General features: G+C 43.1%; 1 pseudogene; it reads left to right on the forward strand.

Moving 5' to 3' along the window:
- Positions 1–11049: 11049 nt before the first annotated feature.
- Positions 11050–11647, forward strand: LOC142443299 (MARCKS-related protein pseudogene; annotated as a pseudogene).
- Positions 11648–13248: the final 1601 nt, after the last annotated feature.

Below are 13248 nucleotides of genomic sequence, written 5' to 3' on the forward strand. Positions count from 1 at the left end.
TGTTGAATTCAACCTTGCATAATCAGGATGACCATGGTCTCTGTCTGATAGTAAGGTTGATGGAGACTCTTTTCTGTGACTAGAGCCATCTGCCAGTGGCTCCGTCTGACCAGATGCTCTGCAGATGGGTGTGGGGCTCTCACCATCCCCAAAGGCCTCCCCAAATTGGGTGTTCACAATGTGTGCTCTGATGCTCTTCTCCTCACTGTACTGATGGTCTGTAATTGCCATCTTTGGGTCACACGAGCTGCTGTGCTTTCTCAGTGTGGAGTTAGAGGACTCCTTGCTTAGTAGGCTGCTTGTTTGAATACAAGCTTTTAAGTCCGCAGACACTGTTTTGATTGATAGTCAGGCACCATCTGGTTTCTTCACCACTTTTCTGTAGCACCCTTATATCAAGAGATCATTTCATTAAGCTGAAGATCAAGCAGGGCCATGATGTAAGAACGGATTGTTCTTAAGCTGGGGATAGGATTTAGTGCAAGCTCCAAACCCATTCCTTGATTTATTCTTTTATTTCCTTTTATTTGATAAAATTAAAATGATTTAACTTGGGAACCACTGGACAGGTCATATTGTTCCATAGTTCAATTCTGTCAAAACCAATTGTGCAATTTCTTGCATACTCCTACATGTTTTCCAAATGATAGGGCTCCTTCCTAGACTTCTTGAAATCCTTTCCCTTTTGATCCTCCCCCCTTTGAGCACCCTAAACTCTTGTTATACTTTATTTCCCTTCGGGCTCAACATCCCTGGGTTTCATTTTCTGAAAAATAATAAAATAAATCACACTGCTTCAACACGGTGAGCTCCAATGGCGGCACACCTCTGAGACACAGTCTAATGTACATGAGTATAAGCAGACGGTAACAGGACAGCCATCACAGGGTTGCCAAGATAATACTTGTCTTCACACAGCACACTCGCTGTACCAAGACTTGTTTGTTTGACAACCAATAGTACAGAGCTCTTGGTACAGCTGTTTTCTTCAACCCCAGACATCATGTGTTTTCCAGCTTAAATCCTCAGGTTACAGAGTCTGGGGTAGTATCCAGTTCCCCCAGTGGAGTTCCCATTTGGGGATCTCACAGATGCAGCTCTGCAGCATGACTTGTACTCTGAGAGTCAGGATTCAGTTTCCCACTGTTCTGTGACATCTGGCCTGGCTTCCCAGGTAACCCCAGAGCCCTAGGTCAACTCTGCTATCCCAGTGCAAGTCATGAAATACCCTTCCTACCTGTTGATCCCAAGAGCACCTGCAGTCCCTCCTTCCCTCACTTGGCTGTCAGCTCCCCTTTCCCATACCCCAACAGACACACACTTAAGTTCACCCAAAATTGACTGTTCCATCCCCCCTCTTCAGTGCTGCCCACCTCCTACCATCACTAAGCCTCACCCCTTTGAGAGGGCCACCACCCTTTCCAGGGGACCTCACCCCAGATCCATATTGCTCCCACTCAGCATCCTGTCCGCTTTGCCCCCACCAATAGATCCCAGCTACCAGGAGGTCAGGAAGTGCCCTCTGGCCAAATGACCTCCACTATACTTACCTTGAACAGAGGATTTGCAGTTCATGGCACTGGTCCAGCTCTTTCCCAGGCGATCTAGTTCCCACCCAGAAGACCTGATGGCCGCAAACTTGAGCTGTGCCCTTTCTGCTACTTAAAGGCTTGAAGATAAACAGACATCTAGCTGAGAAGCAAAAAAGCCCACATGGAAGAAGCACACCAGCCTGTGTAGTCATGAGGTGCCAAAGGGACCAGGTATAAGGCATCATCCCCCCCCCCAAATATATATATACACACACACACATACATACCATAGTGAATGAAGGGGCAAGTCAGAGTGGAGACCCAAAGACCATTTGTCGGCCACTGGAGATCACCTTGCAGAGGGGTCTAGAGGAGGAGATGAGTCATTCAGGGTGCGATGTAGCACCGATGAGAATTCAGCTTTCCTCTAGTTCCTAAATGCTTTCTCTCCACCCCCCATCCCCCAACTACCATGAACCGAATTCTACCTTGCAAATCTGGATAGAGCAGAGGTTGTACACTGGTGCATAAAGTAGCTGGAGAAACAGGGAATCCAGGGTGGATGATACCTTTAGGACCAAGGGTGTGAGGGGCGATACTGGGAGAGTAGAGGGAGAGTGGGTTGGAAAAGGGGAACCGATGACAAGGATCTACATGTGACCTCCTCCCTGATGGACGGACAACAGAAAAGGGGGTGAAGGGAGATGCCGGATAGGGCATGACAAAATAATAATCTATAAATTATCAAGGGCTCCTGAGAGAGGGGGTAGCTGGGAGGGAGGGGAAAAATAAAAGACCTGAAGCAAAGGACTTAAGCGGAGAGCAAATGCTTTGAAAATGATTAGGGCAAAGAATGTACAGATGTCCTTTATACAATTGATGCATGTATATGGATGGATTGTGATAAGAATTGTATGAGCCCCTAATAAAATGTTTAAAAATAATAATAATAACCTCAGGGAAAAAGTTGACTTGCAGGGGTGCTAAGGCCCCACAGGAGCCTGGATACAGACTGCAGTTACAGCTGCTGTGCTGACCACTATGGGAGCTCCACTGCCCGTGTTTTGAAATCTGCAGAGACAACTCCAGGTAACACTCCCGACCAATAGTCTGAATGCTTATGACCAGAGAAAATGTTACTGTGTGCCCCACAGAAGTTGGAAGACAGTGTAAGCCCAGGAAACACCTCTCCTGTATGTGATGGGTTGCTGTCAGCAGGGAGCTCAGAATACCCATCACCTACATAGGGTACTAATCCATGTGAAGAAAAACGACCTTCTTATGATTTCTGTGGTTTCCTGTAACCTCACAAATAACCTTGTTGTTAGGAAACACTTTTATTCCAGTATTAAATATAGAATATAAAAGTATCTTTTATCCTTTCCTAAATATTCTGAAATGTTATAGGGGAAAGGAGTTTTAGGGATGACATATAATTGTTTCCCTACATGGTCAAAGGAATGACAAGATTCAGGTAGGCCTAGTCTTGATTCCATTGCATGGTAAGCATAGAGACTGTCTTTAATTTCACCAGATCATCTGTGTACTTCTGATGGTAATGGATGTAAAGCTACATTAAACTTAAAATCTGCACAGCTGTCCGCATGATTGGTAGAGGGAAGACCTCAAAGAGAGGGCTGTGTTCTCCCAAGGACTCCACCAGCATCACTTTTCTAGTGTGAGTCCCAGAGGCAGGGGCCCCATTCAGTCCTTTCCACCTTTACATACCATGCACCTCCCACACGCAAATGCCTGACAAGAACCCAAATGAAAGCACAGCATGCATGGACTTAAATTCATATTCCTTCTCACCCGGAGAGCATTTTCTGGGTGTCATGAATCTTATCCACATGAACACGAAGCAAGTGTGGGTTTTCCTCTTTCTGGTAACTCAGGGTGGTGAGTGGTTCAGGGAGTCAAACATGAAGTCTGGGAGTGCAGTATCCGAGCACATGACTAACTGGGTTTCTATGCCCAGCTGTATAGGCCCAGGTACAGCTACAAGAGTCAGACCCTGGACTAGTGAGGCCCTCACAGACCCTGTCTCTCACTTGCGCTGTCTCTAGATTCTCTTTAACCAGATAACATGTAACCTGGAAAGGCTCCAGTAAAGGGTCAGGAGTGGATTGGGGTAATATGGGATAATGGGGGCACAAAATATAATCCAGCTCTCCAGTACTGAGTCAGCATCACCAGGGACACCTCCCAGAACCACATTTATTTAAAACTGAGCTCTGTGAATCCTGAGGGCACAGCTATGTATTACTGAGCAAGTTACAGTGCTGGGAAGTCAGTGTGAACACAGACACAAACTCCGTTTCAGCCGAGGCAAGGAATGAAGGCAGTGAGGCTTTCCTCTCAGAAATTGTGGTTTCCCCACCTTGTCAGCACTTCTCCAGGGACCACCTTGCATAGACTCTAGGGAAACTTCATGCATCTGACCATGCCTTCTTTTCATTGGAATAGGTTTTGTCTATCTTTCACCAGGCAGATTTCAGAGCACTATGTATTGTTCAGACCTCAGTGTACAATTCAGATACTACCTACTGTCATTTGTTGTCAAAGTTAGAAATATTTAATGCAGTAAAAAAAGATCACATTGAGTCTCAAATTTTGTCCACACCCTCAGATATATCTTCATTTTTTTCATTCTAATGTATACTCACTACTGCACATTGTGCAATAATTTCCTCTTAGAACACCCTAGAAAATATTGTCTATGCCAATACTGTTGTTAGGAGACAAATAATTATTAAAAAATTCTCAAAAAAACGAATTCAAAAGAAAAAAGTACAAAGTGAGGTAAGGTTCTTGCTTCATTTTTCTGCAGGTACATATCTATTTTTCTGACATCATTTATTGAAGATGGCATCTGCTTCCCATTTAATATTTGGGAGGCCCTTATCAAAGATCAGTTGCCTGTATGCTGATGTTTTTATTTCTGGGTCTTCAGCTCTTTTCCATTGGTCTGATTATCTGTCATTATGCCAGTACCACTCTTTTGACTACAGTGGCCGTAAAGTATGTGCAAAGTTCAGGTAGAGCAGGCACTCCAAATAGCCTGATCTAAATACTTCCCCTTTCCTTTGTAAAGAATGCAACCTAAATCCTGTGAAATATCTTTATTGTCTTTGAGCCAGATTTTTTTTACCAGTATTTTATTGTGGCATATATCTCAATATCAAAATCTATATAAATAGCTATGTCTGTAGATTATACTTCCTTGAGCTTGTGCCCTTTCTGCTACTTTTTCCAAGTGCAGTGGGCTTAGTGGTTAAAATCCTAATGTAGTTTACTGACACTGAGAGAAACCAAGGAGGGTATTTGCAAAGTCACTATACAGCCAGAGCTTTCCTTCTGCGTGAGATCACTGGTGTGTGATGTAACATGACTTCCTGTGGAGAGTTTCCCATCTTAACTGAATTTTTATTTTTAAATTTTGTAGATTTATGTCAAGAAAGCTTAGAAACGCAGGTAAAAGTTTGTTACCCAAACCCATTACAGCTACTGATAACTATCCTACAAGAAATCATTGATGACACACGAGCTCTTCATTTTTTTAAAAACTTTTTTATGATTTTAAAACTTTACAGAGTAAATTGGATTCCATTCAATTCATACATTAATTGAAATTCCCAAGACATACCAGCATTCTTCCCACTTCAATCCTCCTTGTGTTTTTATATTATTCATCCTTCTTTCCTATTCCTTCTTACTTTCAAAAGTTCTTATCCATAAGCAAATGCTGTCCTTTTGATTTAGTATCATTGATTTTTCTAAGGAGTGTATACCTCTCAGATGTAATTCTTACCCTCCAAGCCTGTATATTGTTGGGCTGAAATCTGAGTCAGAGGAGTGAGTACAGGTCCAAGAGTGAAGAGTCACTAGAAGCCATAATCTCGGGATTCCAAGTCTACACCAGACCAGTAAGCATGATTTAATTTATGATTTTGGTTTGTTCCAGTTTCTTCTCCCAATCGAATCAGGACCTTCTTTTGTGATCCGTTTAGAGTAATTAGCAGTGGAAGCTGGGCACCATCTAGTTCTTCTTGTTTCAGGGTTGTGGAGGCTGAGGTTCACTCTGGTCCATTCATCATCAGGATGAATTATTCCCACACATCTTCTTTACCACACTTACCACAAACATAGGGGTTTTCTCCTGTTAATTTGTAGATGTTTTGAAATTTCCTTTATGAATGAAGCCTTTGCCACATTCACCACATACATTGGGGTTTCTCTCCAGTATGAGTTCGCTGATGAACTGTGAGTCCATCCTTCCTGAGGAAGGCTTTTCCACATTGACTACATACATGGGATTTCTCTCTTATGAGTTCGCTGATGAACAGTGAGAGCAGTCTTCGTGATGAAGACTTTTCCACATTATCTACAAACATGGGATTTCTCTCCAGTATGAGTTCGCTGATGAACAGTGAGTCCATCCTTCCTGAGGAAGGCTTTTCCACATTGATTACATACATGGGATTTCTCTCCAGTATGAATTCGCTGATGAACAGTGAGAGCAGTCTTCTGCATAAAGCCTTTGCCACATTCACCACATACATGGTGTTTCTCTCCAGTATGAGTTCGCTGATGAACAGTGAGTCTATCCTTCCTAAGGAAGGCTTTTCCACATTGACTACATACATGGGATTTCTCTCCAGTATGAATTAGCTGATGAACAGTGAGAGCAGTCTTCTGGATAAAGCATTTGCCACATTCACCACATACATGGGGTTTCTCTCCAGTATGAGTTCTCTGATGAACAGTGAGAGAAATCTTCTGGATAAAGGCTTTGCCACATTCACCACATACATGGTGTTTCTCTCCAGTATGAGTTCGCTGATGAACAGTGAGCCCATCCTTCCTGAGGAAGGCTTTTCCACATTGACTACATACATGGGATTTCTCTCCAGTATGAGTTCGCTGATGAACAGTGAGAGTACACTTGTGCATAAAGCCTTTGCCACATTCATCACATACATGGGGTTTCTCTCCATTATGAGTTCGCTGATGAAAAGTGAGAGAAATCTTCTGGATATAGGCTTTGCCACATTCACCACATACATGGGGTTTCTCTCCAGTATGAGTTCGCTGATGAACAGTGAGAGCACTCTTCTGGCTAAAGCCTTTGCCACATTCACCACATACATGGGGTTTCCCTCCAGTATGAGTTCGCTGATGACTAGTGAGAACATCCTTCCTGAGAAAGGCTTTTCCACATTGATCACATACATGGGATTTCTCTCCAGTATGAATTCGCTGATGAACACTACGCTTACTCTTCCTGATAAAAGCTTTTCCATATTCAGCACATACACAGGGTTTCTCTCCAAGATGAGTTTGCTGATGAACAGTAAGCATACTCTTTCTGATAAACGCTTTTCCACATTCACCACATACGTGGGGTTTCTCTCCAGTATGAGTTTGCTGATGCACAGTGAGATCATTCCTCCTGATAAAAGTTTTTCCACATATGTGGGGTTTCTCTCCAGTATGAGTTCGCTGATGAACAGTGAGAACAGTCTTCCTGAGAAAGCCTTTTCCACATTCACCACATACATGGGGCTTCTCACCAGTATGAGTTTGGTGGTGAACAGTAAGTCCATCTTTCCTGAAAAAGGCTTTTCCACATTGACCACATACATGGGGTTTCTCTCCAGTATGAGTTAGCTGATGAACAGTAAGCTTACTCTTCCTGAGAAATGCTTTTCCACATTCACCACATACGTGGGGTTTCTCTCCATTATGAATTTGCTGAGGAGCAGTCAGATCACTCTTCCTGGTGAAGCCTTTCCTACATTCACTGCATATATAGGACATTGCTGCCACATGAGGTTCCTGATGTCCCTTGAGGCATGATACACTGTGAAAAGTTTTCCCACATTGCAAGCATTTTCCTAGCTTTTGTCCTTCATGACTTTTTTGATAATGTTCATTGAGTTTGAACATTTTCTTGAATATTTGCCCACACTGACTGCATTCATAGGTCTTATCTAGTACATCAATAATCTGCTGCTCATAGAGCACAGAGTCCTCGATGAAGGCTGTTCCACATTTATCGCCTGTGTGTGGTTTCTCAATTTCATCACAATCCTGATGCTGACTGCATTGTGACTTCATGAGCCTGGGTGGTTCACACTCAGGGAATTTCATTTCAGTACAAAATTGCTCTTGTTCAATGTGGAGAAAAGTTTTCTCATCTTCACTGAGCACACCTGACTTGTGGATTTTATTGCTTCTGTTCTGATTTAATTCTAGAATGATTAAATTTGATTTTATAATTTTTTCATGTAATCCAAACATCTCATAAGTTTCCTTTAGAGGAAAATTATTTTTATGCTGAGAATATGTATTCAATTTATAGCATTGTTCTATTCTGTCCATGCATCTTTCACATTGCAAGTGCTCAAGCAAATGATCATCATCTTCCTCGATTTCTATAAAAGAACAGAACATTGACTCTTTTCAACATCTTGATTTACAATGGACCCCTTAAAAAATGCATTGATTTAAAGTAGATCTTTAGTGACAACCCTCTTATATGAATATAAATAAAACACTATGCTTACTGTTTATTGCCCATTGGACAAAATACCATCATGTAAACAATCCAAATGATAAAAACAGTTATTATAGAAATCAGGTTGGATATGAAAGTGATGAATGGACACAGATTTGATATATGCTTAAAGATGTACATGAAAACATACAACAAACATAGCGGAAAGACGAGATTGAGACCAATAGACCACAGGAGTGAGAAGACTTGCTAATTCCAGTTGGTAGAGGTTAGATGTATCCATTTCATCAATCTAAATGAAAAAACAACTAAGTACTAGATAAAGTTGGGAATGTGAAACATGTCGAATGTCCTACTTGGGAGAAAACCATTTTTACAGGTATATATGAAAGGGATTATGGCACAGAAACACATTCTTTATGTTTATGGAGTCTGTATTCTAGCTCACAGCACTCATCTTACAGTGTTGTCCTGTGGTGGCGTGCAGGTTGCTGTGATGCCAGAAGCACTGCCACCCAGTGTTTCAAATACAAGCAGGACCACCCATGGTGCACAGGTCTTAGTGGATTCTCCAGAAATAGGGACTGGGAGGAAGACCTGGTGATCGACTTCTGGAACATGAACCCCTCAGGTTTAATGGCAATGAAATAACACTGAGGAAGTACTAAATCCTTAAAGTACACTCAACAGTACTGATGTGGATGGAGGATGAGCTTTGGGGACCTTAAGTACTTGACATGCCATGACTGAAAATGAGAAAAAAATAGCTGCTAACATCCTCTAATTGGAAAATGGCACACATGCAATATTTTCATGAAAATTTTGTAAGTTGTCAAAACAAAATGGAATGGTAAAATTTGATAGTGTATGCATTATTCAGCTTTAATAGACTGGTACTGGCTATTTTTAATTAGATAATCAAGTAGTTTATAAAGCTGAGATTGACAAAATTCAAGAAGATTGTCATCATATTCATTATCCAAAAAAACACTTCAATATTTTCCCTGATGTATAGTTTTGTCTGTGGTAGGCTAATATTCATATGCCTGCAAGCAAGACCAGTTAGTACAAGTGTTATTTAGTTTTGTGCACCAATTAAAGCAAACAGAAGCATTCACTAAGTTGGAGAAGAGTCCCAGTCAAATTCTCTAATTAAATATCGCCACAATATCCTCTCATTATAGTGCTACCTTAATGATACTTCATACATGCACATGACTAATTATTACCTGCCAGCAGCTGAAACTACAAAAGCAGACATGTTGTTGTTATTGTTCTCCCCACTCAGGAGACAGTTACTCCACTCCACCTACTCTCAGCACTGGTCTTAAGTTGCTCATCCAATTATTTCAGGATCTCCAGGGTAAAGATCTGCCTACTTTGTTAGGCAGGTAGGTGTCTGCCTGTGTGTGTGTGTGGGGGGGGGGGGCTGCATGCTCTGAGATTACATAAACTGGTGAAAGAATGCAAGGCCTTTTTATTTCTGCTCTTCAATTACACAACTGTCCTTTAGAACCCAACCAGAGGGCATTTAAGAGACAAAGTGATAATTGATTCCTTGAGTGACAGCAACAAAGGGAACCTGATTGCTTTTAAAGCTAGGCATCTTTCAGCTGAGTAGAAGAAGTCAGGCGCCTGTAGCAGCTGTATACTAACAACTTACTGGAGGGCAGTTGTGGGGAAAACTCTATGTGGAGATTGTGCATTAGCAGTTCTAGCTTTGGGGCTTGTGGAGGTTTTCTGCCAACACTAGTACTGGTCTTCCAAGTCCTGTATTCAGGAGTATAGAGATAAGGCTGCTTACACTTTCATCCAGGTTCTGTTTTCCACAACAATGAAATTGAGGGGAGAGGGGGAGAAGGGATAAAGGAGAGCTGATATCAAGGAATTCAAGAAGAAAATGTTTTCAAATGGTGGTAGCAATTGTACAGTACTGCGCCATGTAATTGAACTATGGGAAGTTATGATATCTATAAGAGCTCGCAATAAAATATTTTAAAAAACATATTGAAAAATTTACATGAATTTTTCAGCCTGACATTGATCAACCATACAATCATGTACACTGATGAATGTAAAATTTGGGGAAAGTATCAGTAATTGGAAAATGTGATCTTAGTCACAGAAATGACACACAAGTTTACTGATAAAATTTTGAGACTAATGATGAATTCATAGCAAATTCCTTATTAAACACCAGAAATGGAAACTATACATATGGAGCTTTCAGAATGGAACAAATGAAAATCAAATCAACCACATCTAAAGAAAAAAATGGTGGTGACGCTTATTAGTCAAAACACGCCCATGGGTTAACTGTGGAACAGATCATAAATTGCTCAAATCCAAGTAGAAGCTATCCAAAGTAGCTAGAGCACAAAGCTTAGAGACTATGTAAAGAATAAACTTGAGGAATAAAAGACTGACTGAAGACTAATGACAGAGACCAGATGGGATGTGGGATGACATGAAAGCCAACTTCCATATGGAAACCAAAAGGCTACTCAAAAGACAGAAAAGAAAAGAGAGCAATATTGAATATACTATGCATTGTTTGAATAACTAATAAAATCTATTGGAATATGTTGCAAAAATGTTCTTTACAAGCAGCAACGGTCATCTTTCGTGTATTGGACCTGTTAAGAAGGGGTGGGCCTAAGGAAGACACACTGTATACTAAGGAATCTACAGCAAACATGTGCTTAATGAAAAAAGCAAGAATATAAGATGTTAAAAATGCCCTTTCCACTTAGAAAATTACTAGAGGAATAGACAACTTAAAATAAAAATCTTGGGCATTCCGGCGCCCAGCGGAGAGGCGGTGGGTGCGGCTAGCGGGTCACGCGCGGAGCGGGGGTGCAGCTCGGTTTCCTCCCAGACACCCCTCCCCCTCCGGGGCAAGCCCCACCCCTCCGCCAGCCAGGCCTACCCCGCTGAACTATCCCTGAGGCGCGAGCCCGGGCCGGCTCTGGGCGCCCCCCAAGACCCCCACCCAGCATGGGCAGCCAGAGCTCTAAGGCTCCCCGGGCGACGTGAACGCCGAGGAGGCCACGGGCGCTTCCCCCGCCAAGGCCAATGGACAGGAGAAGGGCCACGTGAAAAGCAATGGAGACTTGTCCCCCAAGGGTGAAGGGGACTCGGCCCCCGCGAACGGAACAGAGGAGGCTGCTGGGGCGACGGGCGATGCCATCGAGCCAGCACCCCCCACCCAGGGCACTGAAGCCAAGGGGGAGGCCCCCCACAAGGAGACCCCCAAGAAGAAGAAGAAATTCTCTTTCAAGAAGCCTTTCAAATTGAGCGGCCTGTCCTTCAAGAGAAATCGCAAGGAGGGTGGGGGGGGGGCTCCCCAGCCTCCTCCCCCACAGAGGAAGAGCAAGAGCAGGGGGAGACAGGTGCCTGCAGTGACGAAGGCACTGCCCTGGAAGGGAAGGCTGCCACCCCTGAGAGCCAGGAGCCCCAGGCCAAGGGGGCAGAGGCTGGTGCCGCCTCTCAGGGAGGAGACACGGAAGAAGAGCCAGGGCCCCAGGCTGCTGAGCCGTCCACTCCCTCAGAGCCAGAGAGTGGCCCGACAGCGGCCAGCGAGCAGAATGAGTAGCTGGGTGGGGCAGGTGGGTCATCTCGAAGCTCCAAGAACTGTGCTGTCCTTGCGAGGTCACTGCCTGGACCTGGTGCCCCGGCTGCTTTCCTGTGCCCACAAAGGAAGGGGCTGTCGCCCCCTCCCAGCCACGTCCCCTCTCCCTCCTGTGGATTCTCCCATCATCCATCAGGCCTTCCTCATGGGGCCAGTTGAAGATGGTCCCTTACAGTCCCCCAAGTTAGGTTAGTGATGTGAAATGCCCTCCCTCCTTCCCTGTTCCTACCCCTGCACAAGCAATTGCTGGTTTTCTTCCCTAAATCTTATCCAATAGGTTTTGTTTATCCTGCTCCCCGAGTCCGAGCCAGAAGTGGGGTGCCTACACTCCAAAACCAGCTTTCCCCCAGTTGAGTTTTTAGTCTCTTGTGCTGTGCCTAGTGGCCCCAGGGCTGGGGAGGACACTGTCCCGTCTAGGTTTTTATAAACATCTTACTCAAGTTCAAACCTCTCAGCTGTGAATCCACTTGTGTCTCTTTTTTGACTTGGTGAGCAAGTATGAGGCTTTGGGGTGGGAGAGAGCTGTAAGGTGAAAACAACTCCTTTCCTCGTTGTTCCCTGCCCCCTCCCTCTCGTTGTAAATAACTTTTAATGGCCAACCCCCGATTTGTATCTTCTTTTGTTTTTCTATTCTAATTGCTAAAACCACTCTCTTCCACCTGATCTCACTGTCACCTTTGTAGAAGGAATAAATGTTGTCCCTTAAAAAAAAAATAAAATAAAAATCTTAACAGGTACAAAAATACTGAAGGTACAGTGCTAAAGTATGTTCTAAGCTGATAACAATTTTCTTGTTAGGAAGATGATTTTAGATACCTAAAAATAACAGAAGTCATAAATGTGTTTTAACAAGAGGAATAAAATATGGAGAAACATGTCTGTTAAAGAATTCCAACAGAGCAGGCAATTTGACCATCTCTCTAAGAAAACAGAAAGAACAGATGTCACCTGCATGAAGAAAACTTTAAAGGAACAGGACAACGAATGAGAAAATGGACACCAAAACCTTTAGAGAAACTCCAAGGGGGGAAGCTAAGGAAGCCCAAAGGAGACCGTTTATGGTGGGAGCTCAAGATGCAAGACGGTGCTGCATACTGCAAATGGCAATCCATTCTGACTCAGTAGGGGAGGAATGTGCTGTATTCAGAGGAGTTATAAATTCAGAGTTCTCTGTTTGGAGAGAGGCGTGCAAGACAGATTTTCATAGTAAAGTGGAAACATAAAAGAAGGGAAAATTTCAGAATGTTAAAGAAAATTATGGAAGCAAACATACAATAGTGGAAAACAAGAAAATGGAAATCTAATCTCATAAGAGCTACAGGTGTACTTCTCTCAACATCTAGGACAAGTGAACTCTCACATTCAAAGTAGCACACACTTTTATGCATTTTTGGACCCCTATCATAGATATGAGGTCTTCTCCGTGTTGAATCAACTACCCCAGCCAATTCCCCTTAAGGTATTTTGACCATGCCTCTGAGGAAATTCCATTATACCTTGAGTCAAATACCAAACACAGTTCTCTTGTTTCAATCGAAAGGTTCTGGGTTGACAACTCGATAACC

The sequence above is a fragment of the Tenrec ecaudatus genome, chromosome 3, assembly GCF_050624435.1.
Source record: "Tenrec ecaudatus isolate mTenEca1 chromosome 3, mTenEca1.hap1, whole genome shotgun sequence".
Classification (NCBI taxonomy): domain Eukaryota; kingdom Metazoa; phylum Chordata; class Mammalia; order Afrosoricida; family Tenrecidae; genus Tenrec; species Tenrec ecaudatus.